Source organism: Amblyomma mixtum, chromosome 5, assembly GCF_055824585.1.
Source record: "Amblyomma mixtum isolate Tamu chromosome 5, ASM5582458v1, whole genome shotgun sequence".
Taxonomy (NCBI): Eukaryota; Metazoa; Arthropoda; class Arachnida; order Ixodida; family Ixodidae; genus Amblyomma; species Amblyomma mixtum.
The window spans coordinates 184,634,124-184,649,641 of NC_143016.1; the positions used below are offsets into that span (position 1 = coordinate 184,634,124).

The window sequence follows — 15,518 nt, forward strand, 5'->3', positions numbered from 1 at the left end:
GAAGTCGTTGCCCCCGCCGGTGTGTGTGTGGGCCACTTTCGGGGCCGTGAACCTCCTCGCCAAGGCTCACTCGGCGTGCGCGGTTGCATCACTGAGACCCTGCTGATCAGCGCACCCATCTCAAGGTTCACCTGACGAGAAACTTCCAGTGCCCAACACTCCTCCTCTCATCTTAAAAGCACGCATGGGGATGGGTCAGTTGCGAAACAAGGCGTTCGCTCCGGTCTGCCCACTGCATGCTCATCGGCAATCGTTCCAAATTCGAGCCCGTTTTTCCTCTGAGCGGCCGATTGTAGCCGCTGCTCTTTGCCTCTCACTTGGAGCCGCTGGGCGTGGTGATCTTTCAGTTTTTAGCTCTGTCCGTGTTTTTTAGTACTTTCGTCCGTTACGCTAAAGAGTCAGTTACTTGTATTATTCAGTCTTCTGCGCATGGATAAGCCTATTTCTGTGTGGGCCCGCCGCACCGAAAACCCCATGGCGTGCGCATAAATGCAGGAGAGTGCTGTGCGCATTGCGTACTGGCAAGAACGTAACATGAATTGGGCGCTTTTTTATGACATTTAAAGTGTACTTCCCTGTGATTAATTTTATTTTTGTCGTTCTCAAAAACCGAACTTCTGCGCGGCTCGACCATCTCGCGCACAACGTTTTCAGACCGAAGTGTGGTGGCGGGTTTGTTTCGCTTTCGGTATGTGGGGCTTGTAGCCCCAACCCTTACAAAAAAGGTTTTAGACAGTCTATAGAGTGTCTATAGGCTTCTGTCTATAAAATCTGTAGACTGTCTACAGACAAATCCTGGAGAACAGTCTATAGGCAATACAAATGCCATAGACAGTCTATAGCCAATAGATTTATGGCCATACAATTTTCGTAGACCTTTGTTTATAGACAGTCTATAGACTATGAACTGACAAAACGCAATATCTATAGGAAGTCAGTAGAGTCAATAAGAAGTCTATAGACTGTCTATAGACCATTTTTATAAGGGAAAGCCGCACAGCGGCTACGAGGGGCACCGTTGTAAAGGGCTGCGGATAAATTCCAACCACCTGGGGCTTTTTAACGCGAACAACAATTGCGCAGTCATCCCCATCAGCCTAACTGCGTTCTCTGCGGAAGAGAACTCTCTCCCGTATCTCTCCAATTAACCCTTTCCTCTGCCAGTAGCGCACCAGAAGCTTGGAAGAACGCTAACATTATCTTAAATAATAAGAATTAAAAAGAACAGGATCAGCTTACTGTCCGTTGCCTGCGAGCACGTTGTAAGAATCTACAAGGTATTTACGTATTAAGGTAATGGCCAATATAGTCTGGACAACCTTAGACTTCCATCAACGAAATGATTAGGCTGGCTTTCAAAAGGATACTCGACAACACCATATTCACACTATCACTCAGGTGATAGAGAAATGAGCCCAACATAACTAACCCATATACTTATAGCGTTCATTGATTACGAAAAAGCATTTGCCTCAGTGGAAACCCCAGCAGTCATACAGGCATTGCGGAATCAGGATGTCGAAGAGCCTTACGTGAAAATACTGGAAGATGTACAGTCTTTTTCAAAAGTAACCAGGCTGCATGTTTTTCTTCTCAGTCGTATATTAGAGATATTATGCCAGCCGTCAAGCTCTAAATCTCTGTATGGTAAGAAGAACCCCTCTTCACACCTTCAAAGAACTTTTGATCTTTAGGGGAGCTGTGAAGGCTCTACTATACTAGTGAGAAGCAAACCATGCAGCCTGGTCACTTTTGACAAAGACTATATTGTGTCTCACCTAAGTCTTTGAACAATTTTTAAAAATAGGCTTTTTGAGTTAGAAGATCGCTTTTTCCGGCATAGCATTTCCAGCGGTGTAGTACATCAGAATACCGCTAGGACGTGTTAACTAGCAGGCTGGTTAACTAACATTTATTACTTACCTTTTTAACTGTTACTGTTAGGCTCCTTAATTATAGAGAGGTATGTAGCCCACAGTAAGTAATATCCATATGATTTTTGGAATTGCGAAAACGTGGTTACCGTCGGCGCTGTGGCCTAAAAACTTTTCGCTATTTCGACGAGTTACGTGCAGTGGAGAGGTTGCGTTTCCTGCAAGCTTCTCAAAAAGCATGTATTTTGGCGCGATGAGCCAAAACTTGTCGGGCCACAGCGCCAAGGGAAACAGCGTTTTTGAAATTCTAAAAACTGACATGGATAATAATTACGGTGGGCTACACGCCTGTTAATAATTAAGGAGTCTAAGAGCTATAATTAAAAAGTTGACTATTCGATATTAGTTAACGAGCCTGCCAGTTAGCACGTCTTAGCTGCAAGAATGCACTACACCGCTGACAGTGTTATACTGCGCAGCTACATGCATAGTCCTTAAGAAAGTCAGCAACAAAATTACAATTACAAGAGAAAAGTATACAACAGCTGTATCTTACCGGTGCGCACCTGTGGGGCAGAAACGTGGAGGTTAACAAAGAGGGTTCAGCTTAAGTTAAGGACAACGCAACAAGCTATGGAAAGAAAAATGGTAGGTGTAACGTTAAGCAAGGGCGTCCGCAGAATTTTTTGCAGGGGGGGGCCCCGTTGGTGCCCCGGGGGGGGGGGGGGGGGGGGGCGGGGGGGGGTATGTTCGTAGCAAAAAGGCGCTATTTGCGGAGTAAATTTATTTATTTATATATAAATAAAAATTAAACAAAATGCACACATGAAAGAAAAATTACAAACAGCAAATTAAAGCGCGGCTAGGAGATGTACATTGGAGTTTATCAACGAAGAAACAACTAAAATTAATAAAAAATGCAAAAAGATGCTATATCACTTCGTGGAGAAGAGTGCTCAGTCTTCCTGCATACGGGTTCTCGACTCACCCGGATTGATGACCAGCACACAGCACAATATGTTCGCAAACACGCAACTACAGTCACTCAGTCAGTCTTCCTTGAACAGCAACTGTAGGCGCCTCGGATTTTTCTGGGCGAATTGCGTAATTACACGTGTGATAAATTCACTTCTGTGCTTCATTACACGCTCTCGGTGCACACTCATCATACACATTGATTGGAAAAACTGTTGAACGCGTACGTTGAAAACAAAAGATGACTATATATACAACGAAAACTTATTTACAAGATAAATGCACGCTCGCAGCTTCATACACCTCGCTCCATCTTGCTTGCGCATCCGCACAGTCGAGCAACCCCACACACACTGCTCGCCGCTCGTCGTTTTCTCGTCCGCTGTCTTGGTTGTTCTCAGCTTCGCTGACAACCGGCCACTAAAAACACCCAAGCACAAACACAGAGGCGCGCACACGTGCGAGGGCTTACTTGCCGCAGTATCCCCGAATGCGCACTTTGGGGGTGAAAGGAACGCCGCGCAACTTCCGAGGGGAAGGGACACTCGCCACTCCGGTCGGAAAATTTGTTTTTGTGTTTTTATGGGGTTCAGAGCCCCAAAACGACTCAGGCTATGAGGGATGGAGTAGTACAGAGTTCCGGGTAATGTCGACCACCTGGGTCTCTTTACCATGCACTGACACGCACAGTACATGGGCGCTGTTGTGATTTGAGGCCCAGCCAGAGGTGACAGGCGAGCCAGGCAGGCGCCATCGGGCTGCGTTGACCAAAGGCGCTGGTTTTCACAGAAGACGCAAAGAACGCTGGTGTGGGGGCGCCTCGGGAGACTGCGTCGCCGTGAACAAAAGCAGCTAATCCCCTTTGCCGGAGATTCTGAAAGCGGCGCTTCTACCGAACTGCGCTACACGTGGATCGGAGGAGACAGCGAGCGGCGGCGGCGCCAACTCATCGCCCGCTTGCCCCTGAGCAGCCCGACAAAGCGGGGGTGGACACGGCTGATTTGTCCTTCCCTCCTTAAGAATTCATCGGTGACCGGCTAACGACATAGGCGAAAACAAGATGTCCCGTGCACTGTCTGCCTCCGTGTCGCTATCTCTCTAGAGATCAAAGAAACAGACACCCATCTCAAGGCGGCTCGAAACACATGCTCGCCGGTGCCGCTGTATGTCTGGAACAGGTCGCCCTTCAGTAGAGCTAACGATGGCGTGGTTTGAAAACGGCGGAATGACGCACGCCCGGACGCGGCATTTCGCAGATGTGACCATGCGGGGCTGCTTTTACCCTTTTGACTGAGCGCACCACCGCCCCTGGTGTGCGGCCATCACTCACGGTTCGAGTGAGTGATTTTCCAGGGGGGTGCAACCGCCCCCCCTTGCCCCCCCCCCTCCGGACGCCCATGGTCATGACAGGCCAGTTTTTTTCAATTATTGTAAATCATTCAAACAGCACACACGCTGAATATCCAGTTATAAGCAACTTAGTGTACTTGTACCCGCCAGTGAATTTTCTACTGTGACGCCAAGGCGGGTGATTTCATTTGTACGAATTCGGCGACTAAAATAAAATACACGTCAGAAAATGACCCCCCTGTTATCAAATGTGGTTTCTAGCAAAGCAGAAAACTTTCTATTTTCATTTAGCTGTATTATGCGAGATGAACCATTTTTTTTTTTTCAAAAGCGTGTGACACTTATGAAAGTTCCTAGGAAAATGCTTTCAATGAAAGCACCTTCTTTCTGGCAGATGGAGCCGCAGACGAGTCCTTCGAGTCGGTGACAGAACCTGATCTAGGCCTCGAAGATGCTTGTCACACACTAAGTCTTGTGGCAGTTTCCGACGTTAAAGTAGCTCTGTCGACAGTGTCTTTTGAGCGCATTCACTCATCTGCCATGATAAAATGTTCGGCACTTTGGAACTGCGTGTGAAGGCCCAAGTCGTCCGAGATAATCGTGAGCGCCTTAGGACATTCTTTACAAACACCGTGTGTGACGCGATGGAATTCTTTATACGACAGCACCAAAAACCTTCGATCGAAGGTCAAGCTTCGAGACCTATGCAACACTCTCAAGCTGCAAGTACGAGTATTCCAAGAAAGCGACTTCGCCTTTCTGCTACTGCGATGTCTTGCAGCCCATCGCCTCTGCTTTGACACGCCTCCAAGCTGAAGCTAACTGCTTCTTCGGAGAACTGCTCCCGACTCTTCTTCAAGTGGAATCAAAGCTTCACGAGAAAGCTGCTGCAGACTATGTTTATTGCAAGCCACTTTTGGATGCAGTTAGGAATGGATTCACCCGCAGGTTCGACCATCTTTTGAAGATGAAATCGAATCCAAAAGAGGCAACCGTTGCTGCTGTTCTACACCCCTATTTCAAGTTGCGGTGGTTGCCAGCAGAAATGGAAGACTTCCGCCGTCATGCTCGGAAGCTTACAGAAGAAGCTGTTTCGACTATGTCAGCACAGCACAAGCCGCGCATTCTTCTGCACGCGAGGCAATGGGATCATCGGCGCCAGCAGCATCAAACGCGTCAGCTGACGCATTCTTTTCATTTGAAGAGACAAGCGGTATAACCAGCCGTAGCTCTCAGGAGGTGTTAGTGAAGCTTCAGTTTCTTAATTATTTACAAGATCCTCGAGTTGACGTGGCTGTGCTTGATTCTTATCCACTGATAAGAGGCGCATTCGTCAAGTATAATACTGCGACATGCTCGTCTGCTCCTGTAGAGAGGCTTTTTTCATTTGCCTCCCTTATAGCGCGCCCAGTCTTTCGGACCGGCGGTTCGAGAAACGTAACGAATACTTTTTGCCTAATAAAAACGTTCAGCCATTTTACTTGTTGTTTTCATTCTAGCTTTTCAAGAATAGTTTTCGGCTTCAGAAGTTTGTTATCGCAGTACTGGCAAACAAGGGCGTCCGCAGAATTTTTTGCAGGGGGGGGGCCCCATTGGTTGTTGGCGCCGGAGGGGGGGGGGGGGGGGGGCATGTTCGTAGCAAAAAGGCACTATTTGCGGTATGAATTTATTTATTTATATATAAATAAAAAATAAGTGAAATACACACATGAAATAAAAATTACAAACAGCAAATTAAAGTGTTGCTAGGAGAGATACATTGCAGTTTATCAACGAAGAAACAATTAAAATTAATAAAAAATCCAAAAATATACTGTCACTTCGTGGAGAAGAGTGCTCAGTATTGCTGCATACGGGTTCTCGACTCACCCGGATTGATGACCAGCACACAGCACAATATGGTCACAAACACGCAACTACAGTCACTCAGTCAGTCTTCCTTGAACAGCAACTGTAGACTCCACGGATTTTTCTGGGCGAATTGCGTGATTACACGGGTGATAAATTCATTTCTGTGCTTCATTACACGCTCTCGGTGCACGCTCGTCACACACATTGATTGGAAAAACGGTTGAACGCGCACGTTGAAAACAAAAGATGTCTATACATACAACGAAAACTTATTTACAAGATAAATGCACGCTCGCAGCTTCATACACCTCGCTCCATCTTGCTCGCGCATCCGCACAGTCGAGCAACCGCACGCACACTGCTCGCCGCTCGTAGTTTTCTCGTCCACTGTCTTGGTTGTTCTCAGCTTCGTTGACAAACGGCCACTAAAAACACCGAAGCACAAATACAGAGGCGCGCACACGTGCAAGGGCTTACTTCCGTGCGACTTCCAAGGGGAAGGGACACTCGCCACTCCGGTAGGAAAATTTGTTTTGTGTGTTTTTATGGGGTTCAGAGCCCCAAAACGACTCAGGTTATGAGGAACGGAGTAGTACAGAGCTCCGGATAATGTCGACCACCTGGGTCTCTTTACCGGGCACTGACCTCGCACAGTACACGGGCGCTGTTGTCATTTGAGGCCCAGCCAGAGGTGACAGGCGAGCCAGGCAGGCGCCATGGGGCTGCGTTGACCAAAGGCGCTGGTTTTCGGAGAAGACGCAAGGGACGCTGGTGTGGGGGCGCCTCTGGAGACTGCGTCGCCGTGAACAAAAGATGCTAATCTCCTTTGCCGAAGATTCTGATAGCGGCGCTTCTACCGCACTGCGCTCTCCCGTGGATCGGAGGCACAGCGAGCGGCGGCGGCGCCAACTGATCGCCCGCTTGCCCATGAGCAGCCCGACAAAGCGGGGGTGGACACGGCTGATTTGTCTTTCCCTCCTGAAGAATTCATCGGTGGCCGGCATAACGAAGGCGAAAACAAGATGCACTGTGCACTGTCTGCCTCCGCGTCGCTATCTGTCTAGAGATCAAAGAAACAGGCACCCATTTCAAGACGGCTTGAAACACATGCTCGCCGGTGCCGCTGTATGTCTGCAACAGGTCGGCCTTCAACAGAGCTAACGATGGCGTGGTTTGAAAACGGCATAAAGACGCGTGCCCGGACGCGGCATTTCGCAGATGTGACCCAAAGCGTGGAAGCGGGGCTGCTTTTACCCTTTTGGCTGAGCCCACCACGGCCCCTGGCGTGCGGCCATCACTCACGGTTCGAGGGAGTGATTTTCCAGGGGGGTGCAGCCGCCCCCCCTTGCCCCCCCCTCCGGACGCCCATGACGTTAAGAGATCGGAAGCGGGCAGAGTGGGTGAGGGAACAAACGCGGGTTAATGACATTCTAGTAATCAAGAGGAAGAAGTGGGCACGGGCAGGGCATGTAATGCGAAGGCAAGATAACCGCTGGTCCTTAAGGGTAACGGAGTGGCTTCCAAGAGAAGGCAAGCGTCGCAGGAGGCGGCAGAAAGTTAGGTGGGCGGATGAGATTAAGAAGTTTGCAGAGATGCGGTGGCCGCAGCTGGCAAATAACAGGGTTGATTGGAGAGACACGGAAGAGGCCTTTGCCCTGCAGTGGGCGTAGTCGGGCTGATGATGATGATAATGCCCGCAAACTTCCTGATTTTATGTGCCCACCTGACATACTGGCGCCGCCTGCTATACGCCGCCAAGAGCGTACCTGTGTTGCAAGTGGTCCGAGACGACTCACTTTTTATCCTTTGTGGAGATGAGCGAGATAAATTAACTCGTGTGAACGTCCCCGTTAAAAGGGTTCGATTGTGAAATGGATTTGGGTGTTCACTCACTCGTTGGTCAATTTTTTATTGAATAAGCGTACACAGCGATCAGCTTACTGTCAGTTGCTTACAAGGTATTTCCTAAGGCAATCGCTACTGAAATTAAAATAACCTTAGACTTCAGTTAGGTAAAACGCGAGGTGGATTTTCAAAAAGGTTGCTCGACGAGAGACCATGTTCATGCCGCCAGTCATGTGAAGGAAAAATGCGGATAATTTAATTCCGACATTTGTATAGCCTTCTTAGATTACAAGAAAGCATTCGATTCAGTCGAAACCTCCGCATTCTTAGGCATTGCGTAACTATGATGTAGAATATATGCATAAATAACGGTGCTGGGAAACATACTTAACGGCTGCACAGCGCACGACCATACTCCTCTATACAGTAAGTGATAATACCAACCAGGCCCAATCAGGCAGGGAGACACGACCTCTCCGGTACTAAACACTGCGTGTTTGCAGACAGTAAGAGGAACTTTGGATTGTGAAGTTGGGATAAAATTTAACCGATAGCGCAGTAGAAAACTGCGATTTGGTGATAACATTGTCTCGCTAAGTGACGTAGGAAACAAATGGTAGTGCGTGATTTAGGACATAGCCGGGCAAAGTAAAACGGTGGTTCTAAAGGTTATAATAAAGAAATCAGGTAATGCTCAATAGCGTGTGCAGAGAACAGCAGTTTACAGCAGACAGTAAGGCATTAGAAGTGTGGAAGAATTACTCGGTCAGTTAGTAACCGCAGATCCAAACAACTAGAGTGAAATAGCCAAGAAAATAAGGATGAAATGGACTGGATTTGGCAGGAACCATCAGTAGTAGCTTGCCGGTATACCTCGAGAATAGAGTACATGACAGTTGTATCTTGCCAGTATTCACATATGGAACCGAAACTTACAGCCCAACAGAAAGGTTTAGCCGTCGCGGTGTCTCATTGGTTATAGCGCTCGGCTGCTGACCCGAAAGACGCGGGCTGGATCACGGCTGCGGTGGCCGAATCGCGATGGAGGCGAAATTCTAGAGGCCCGTGTGCTGTGCGATGTCAGTGCACGTTAAAGAACCCCAGGTGGTCGAAATTTCCGGAGCCAACTTCACTACGGCGTTCTTCATAGCCTGAGTCACTTTGGGAGGTTAAACCCCCTGCAAACACAACAGAAAGGTTTGATGTTAAATTCAGGACAGCCCAGACATCCGTGGAAAGAAAAATATATTGTGCAACGTTTAGAGAGAGGAAGATAGCAGGATGAGACTAGCCCCGTTGAAAAATAACCTAACTGAAATCAAGAAGTGGACATGGGAAGGACATGTAAAGCGAAAGCAATATGATCAGCTGACCCTTAGGGCAAGGCAGGCAGGGAATAACAGTAGAAGGGGGGCGGGGAAGGTATAGACCTCCTTCACCCCGCGACGTCACGGAGATGCGGTGGCGCTGTTGTCAGTAGCGACTTTCGCGTGGTAGGCAAAACAGGTTCCGCCTGGCCGTGCCTACCGCAGCTGCTGCAGCTACCGGCGGCTGCATATCGTGGCTGCGCACTGCAGAAGCAGCATGTACTGACCAGCTACGTCGCTGTTGGATCCGCGTAGTATCATAAAACGAAAAATTAGATTAGCTTTAATAGGTTTCTCGGAAATAAATGCCGCATTAGGAAATGAGCCGCGGTAGTAAAAGCGCGAAATCTGGGTGTAGACCGGCGCTGCCAGTCAACGTACTTTCATTCACCTGAACAACAGCATGGTGCGCTTAAAATTGCGCAAAGAAAAGAAAAAGCATGTATGTAGCTGCGAACGTATTTATCACCCTGAGCTGGTGTGCACGGGCGCCGGCAGGGTCACTCTCCACCGAGGAGCGCGTTATTTTGTTGATAGCACAGCATGTTTTAACATGTGCAGAAGTTATACGAACGTGTAATGACGCATTTTAGGGCATTTAATATATACTTCAAAATATTTCTTAACATGAACGACATATTTATTTGATTGTAGTAGAAAAGTCTGTAAGTTCTGACAATCTTGCGCGGTCGCGTTGGCATGCTTCGAACAGAGTACTTTCATTGCATCATGCATGTGTCATAAGCTTCTTCATGAAGTAGTACATGATCGCGAAGGCTGTTTGGAAAGAAGCAACCGCAGGCGGGCTACCAACAGAGGTACGTAGCGATATTGACAGGGGATGAGGCAATGAAAAGTGTTTTCTTTATTGATGCTTGAGATATGTAACCAAATTTGGTGCAAATATGAAATTGCTCTGCTAATTTAAGCAATGCGTTTTATTTTCAGCTATACCTGGTAAAGTTCTTGGATAATTATAATTAACACCCTCGTCAAGTCACCACGGGTCTTGAATAATTAAGTAGAAAATGCGGAAATTTTTTATGCCAGCTTGCCAACGCCCTATTCTCTATGATGGCGGTGTTACTTCTTTTTTTAGATTCGCAGCACCTTTCTTATCAAAAATGACTACCATACTACTGCTCCTGTAGCAAAAGAAGTCGAGAGGTTTATTGCACTCCTCAATGTCTCTGGAATCGTTCGCGACAAATATAATCATTCTATTTCCATTCGTTAGAAATTTACGAAGGGGTGAGTGATGCCAATCAGAAAATGTGGTAGATCACAAAACAAACCTCTTAAGTTTTTTTCCCTCGTTTATGGCCTCTTCCCTTTCGCTTTGGTCAAAGAAATGCCGCACTGAAATCAACGAAACCTCTGATCCCTCTTCTGCGTAGTGATACTACCACTGTGGTGCTCCGTCGTTGGAAACCCGCAGAGTTCGCGACGTGCCAGGACCATCAGAAACGCCATTACCTCACAATTTTTGACGACCACAGATCTAAAAACCGTAATTTTATGAATTTCTACTGAATATTATGCTATATTTTTTAGTAACCAAACAGAAGACCCAGGGCTGGAAGAAATATAATTTCAGGAATCCAAACTTTTCACCAAATCGACCAGTTTAAGAAGGGGAGAAGTCAGCCTGGCTAGTGCCCGATATGATGGCTAAAAAGAGCGGCTACGCGAGATAGATGAGATCGGGACACGATCAACGCTGTCCCCGCCTTTCGCACTGTGCGACACGTGTGTCAACAGACGGTCAGCGCACGTCGGCTCTGCCGAAAAAACGCCAGTGCTTCCTTCTAACTCCCGAAGTAAAATCATTCTTCCTAGTTCAGTGTCAAAAACTTATCATTTTATTGAATGCCTGGGGTAGAAACCAACTGCAGCGCTTTCTAGCCATAATACAATACACACCGTGTCGAAATACGCCGTACATGGCCAACGCGAGCCCGTGCACTTCGAGGAATACTAAGTTGAAAGCATCAACCATTGTTCTGATTCTCAGAAACTCAAAACGCGCATACAAGCCTTGAAAACCGGCGTGCACCACCTCAACTCGACGCCACTCCCTGGCCTCTTGCCTACCGCGAGCCCGTTCGCGACTGCAGCGCCACCTCGCTTGTTTGCAAACATGGAGGAGGTCTATACCAATGTGAGAAATTTTACATAGAAAAATCATGCTTAACCCCATTTCCTCGGCGAAAAAAGGCCAAGAATTATACATGGTTCAAATGGGACCGCCCCCGCCGCAACCTCCAAGATCTTCGGCTTTTGTGCGAAAACGTCACACTTTCTCCCTTACTCATTCTAATAACCTATAACCGCAAATACTTGCACCACTCGGGTCATTCCTCCGTACGTCAAAAACTAATTTTTCGTTATAAGCGCCAAAAGTTTGAACAAGGCAAAAAAAAAGGGAAAACAAAGTGAAAGAAAAAAAAATTAATTCATTTTTTTAATACCTGGCACCCTTCATCGGAGCTTTTGACTCACATGATTTTTTTCTTGATTTTAGTTTTGCCTACTTTTGCTGACCTTTCCTTTTTTGTTTTCTGGCAACTCCCCATTTCCTGTCTCTCCTTTTGAGCTGCTGGTCCCAGAGAGATACAACCCAAACAATTCTGCCAGCGTGGAAAGATGAGTTTGTGACCGCAGCATTAGGGTATTAGTTCCACCCTAAATTGCACCCTACGGACGTGAGTTTCAGGAGAGGTCAAGCGTAACAGTGTTGGCAGAGTCAGGTGGGCTGATGAGGCTAGGAAGTTTGAGGCAATAAGGTGGTCGCAGGAGGCACCAGACAGGGTTAATCGGAGGGATAGGTCTTTGCCCTGCAGTGGAAATAGGCGACGGAGATGACGTATGAGCCAGAATTGCGCGGAAGCCTGTACAAGAGTTTCTTATGTATATTCTTTGCGTCACCCTTTCCCCACTTTAAGGCCATGATGCACTTTAAGGAGAACAAATAGCACCCCTTTTTCTGTGCATGCGTTTTCCAGAAGCTCTGTAGCCTTTTTTTCGGAGAATTTCACCCCTTTAGTGTAATGGAGCATTTAATTCGCTCAGTTAATCTTCACTCAGTCATTTAACCCAGAAGGTTGCAGTTAGCTGTTGTCTACACGACGGCGTTATTATTTTAATATGTGGTGTGAGCTAGGCGTGACGTAGCAGGTTAGCGGGCATAAAAGAGAAGCAGGAAGTGTGGCCTGCTTCAGGGCTGCTCGCGACAGACGCGCCAAAGGAAAGAACCTTTCCTGGAGTTGCACACTTTGATAAAGGGGGTTCACCTCGTCACGGAAGCTGGGTAGCTTTATACAGAAGTTCGAACCTGGGCGAGCGGTCGTTCCAAGGGAATACGGGTAACAACACGGTTGATGATGCCGGACGGCCGAGGGCACGGCCAATTGGTGACCAGCGTCTTCCTCTGTCATGCGGTGGGCGCTGCCTGGACGATGTCGAACACGAGACGCTTTTACGAGTCGGTGGCGGCGGCCTAGCGGCCGCTGTTCAGAAGGACTGAACAACGAGCCTCGAACGAGCTGTCAACGCGAGCGCCCAGCAGCATCGCATCGCTGGCCTCAAGAGTGAAAGTGACACCGTTCCGCCGTCCGACTGCGTTGACGGCTTCTCCAGCGCCGTCGGTCGTTTCAAAATGTGTTGGCGCACAGACGTTGAGTTGACACCCTTCCCCGCAAGAACAGTGCGCATTGTTCAGTTGCGCCGGGCCCGGCGCCACTTCACTTTGATGAGGAAGGCGTGTTCTGATGAGCCGTAAGTACTTCTTAGCTGAGGAGAAGCACGGAGTGAAAAGCGTACACACAAATGCTTCGCAACTCAGCTGAAATTAAAGAATGCTAGGAAGCGCTCGTCAAGTTCTGAAATGGGCAGAGTTTCATTGTCTTTGTTGTGCTTGCCAGCGGCCCTTCGTCGGGTGTGTCAGCAAAGTGGCGGCGATCGAACGCAGCCACCGCTACAAGATGAAGTGACGGGACGCATCGCCCAGCGCCGAAGGCTCGTTCATATTGTCGCCTCAAGTTTTCACTGCGAAAGCACTATACTTAACTCGGTCCCAACGAAGAGCCCTGTGTGAAGCTCGGAGTAACTCGGGTAAGTTCGGGTTAGTTCGGAGGAGCGTCGTGCAAGCTACAGCCAATGGGAGGAGGCTCGGGTAGTTTCGGAGGAGCGTCGCACAAGCTGTGGCCAATGGGAGGAGGGCGTCGCGCCAGCTGCTGGCGAGTGGAGAGCGAGTGTGAAGATGAAGAGCGCCAAACGAGGTTGCGTGTACATGCAGATGCCAGAAAGAAGAGGTGAAGAATGAACACATGCGTTCGCACATTACCTCGGTTTAACTACGCTACAATCCTACCACTCTTTCTTCTAGTTATTTGTCACCGTGCGGACCTGGGGCGACTAATTACCTCGCCATTGATATGTGTATTTTCATTTTCGATACCTCGGTGACTCTCTAAAATAATATTGCTCAAACGCGAGGAAGAAAATACACTGCACTGTTAAAGTATCTAAAATTGTGGTCTCTCCCAAGACTCTTGATCACTATTTTACTTTTCTTCAGCATTTTTCTAAGTTAACCGTTCTGCTTCGAGCCTTTAGGCCTTGAATTGAGCGCTTCAATCCCACCCCCTGTTTTAGTTATAAAGCGTTCGTCCGGGGGCATTTCGGCAACTTACGCGCGAGTAATGCGAATGCATTACAATCCTCTTGTAATTTTTTCTATTCCAATTCTGCTCTAATTTTATTACAATCATACTGTTATTTTATTCTATTCCTTTGTAGGTGGTGCACTTATTAGTATTACTGATTACCATTTCATATTTTCTCGCCTTTGATTACGTTACACCGTTTTGACCAAATGCGAGTTTCTTAAGCCGCCACTATTTGCCCGACGCCCAGTTTTCGTGCCAGTGAGTTATCAAGTTCTTTCGCATTAAAAGACAATTTTTTTTGGTCACCCGCACCCAACTCCCTACTTTTCGGCATGAAATGTATTGATGGGACTCTGAAACGTCAATCCTACCGCCTATAGCGTTTTCTACTCTCTTTGAAATCTCACTTGCTAACTTGCATGTGCACGACTTTAACTTCAGGTGCACTCCCCTGCTCAACTGCACTGCAGTACACCTGCAAGCGACCGCTAGCTGCAACCGCATTGTGCACATCGGTAACGGGCTCCCTGAATCAGCCGCTGACACTCCGCGCAATCGACGCTGTCTATCCTCTGCACTTGTGTTCGTTCCTCCGCCCCTTAAAGAGCTAATGAGCACGCTTGCAGAGAACACAACTTCATGTTAGTTTTCACAAAGGGAGAGGGAGGTTCATTTGAGAGAGAGGGCAGAGAGGGGTTGGCATGAATGATCAGCAGCTACCCTGCACTGGGGAAGGGGTAAAGAAACAGGATCATGATGGGCAACGATGCCGACAGAAGGGAGATGCGAATGTAGACGAGCACGCTAAGAGCGCACATAATCGCGAGCACGTCTTGGGCGACATGCGTAGAAGACTATGTCAAGGCAAGAGTACTAGCCTGCTCGACAGAGAAGTCCGAGCTCCTAAGAGTACGGCGAGGCAAGAAGAACCACACTGTCCCCGAGGAAGAAAACCTGAGGCTAAACGTCCAACTCGAGGGATAACTAATCCCGGAAAAAAACACTTATCAGGATATTAGGAATGTGGACACAATCGAACCAAAGGTGCACCCACACCCTAACAATACTTAAAACAACAACCAACCAAGTAGCTCGCATGATAACAAGGATCTCGAGGAAAAGACAAGGCATGAAAGAGGCAGACACGCTACAGCTGGTCAGAAGCCTGGTAGTAAGCAGAGTAACATACAGCCTCCCATACTACCACAGCACAAAATACGAAATGCAACAAGCGGACTCAAACCTGAGGAAAGCCCTCAAGACGGCGCTTCACCTACCACAGTCAACATCAACCGACAAACTACTGGCTCTGGGGCTACACAACAGCCTCGAAGAACTCCAAGAAGCGTAAATAATAGCACAAATCGAAAGACTAAAACTATCGGCAACGGGTAGAAGACTCCTGGGCAGATACGGCGGTGAAGCTACAATAAAGGAAACACAAAGAACGGAGACGATACCAGACGAATACAGGAACACCATCAAAGTAGCACCGATACCAAGGAATATGGACCCGAACCTACACATGGTGCGAAGAGAAGCAAGAGCAGAATACGTACAAAGAACACTGGCAACTAGAAACCACT

At 47.9% G+C, this 15,518-nt stretch overlaps 1 pseudogene; it reads left to right on the forward strand.

Annotated features, from left to right (window-relative positions):
* The first annotated feature begins 184 nt into the window (after nucleotides 1-184).
* LOC149345090 (uncharacterized) lies at nucleotides 185-14,916 on the forward strand (annotated as a pseudogene).
* The last annotated feature ends 602 nt before the right edge of the window (nucleotides 14,917-15,518 follow it).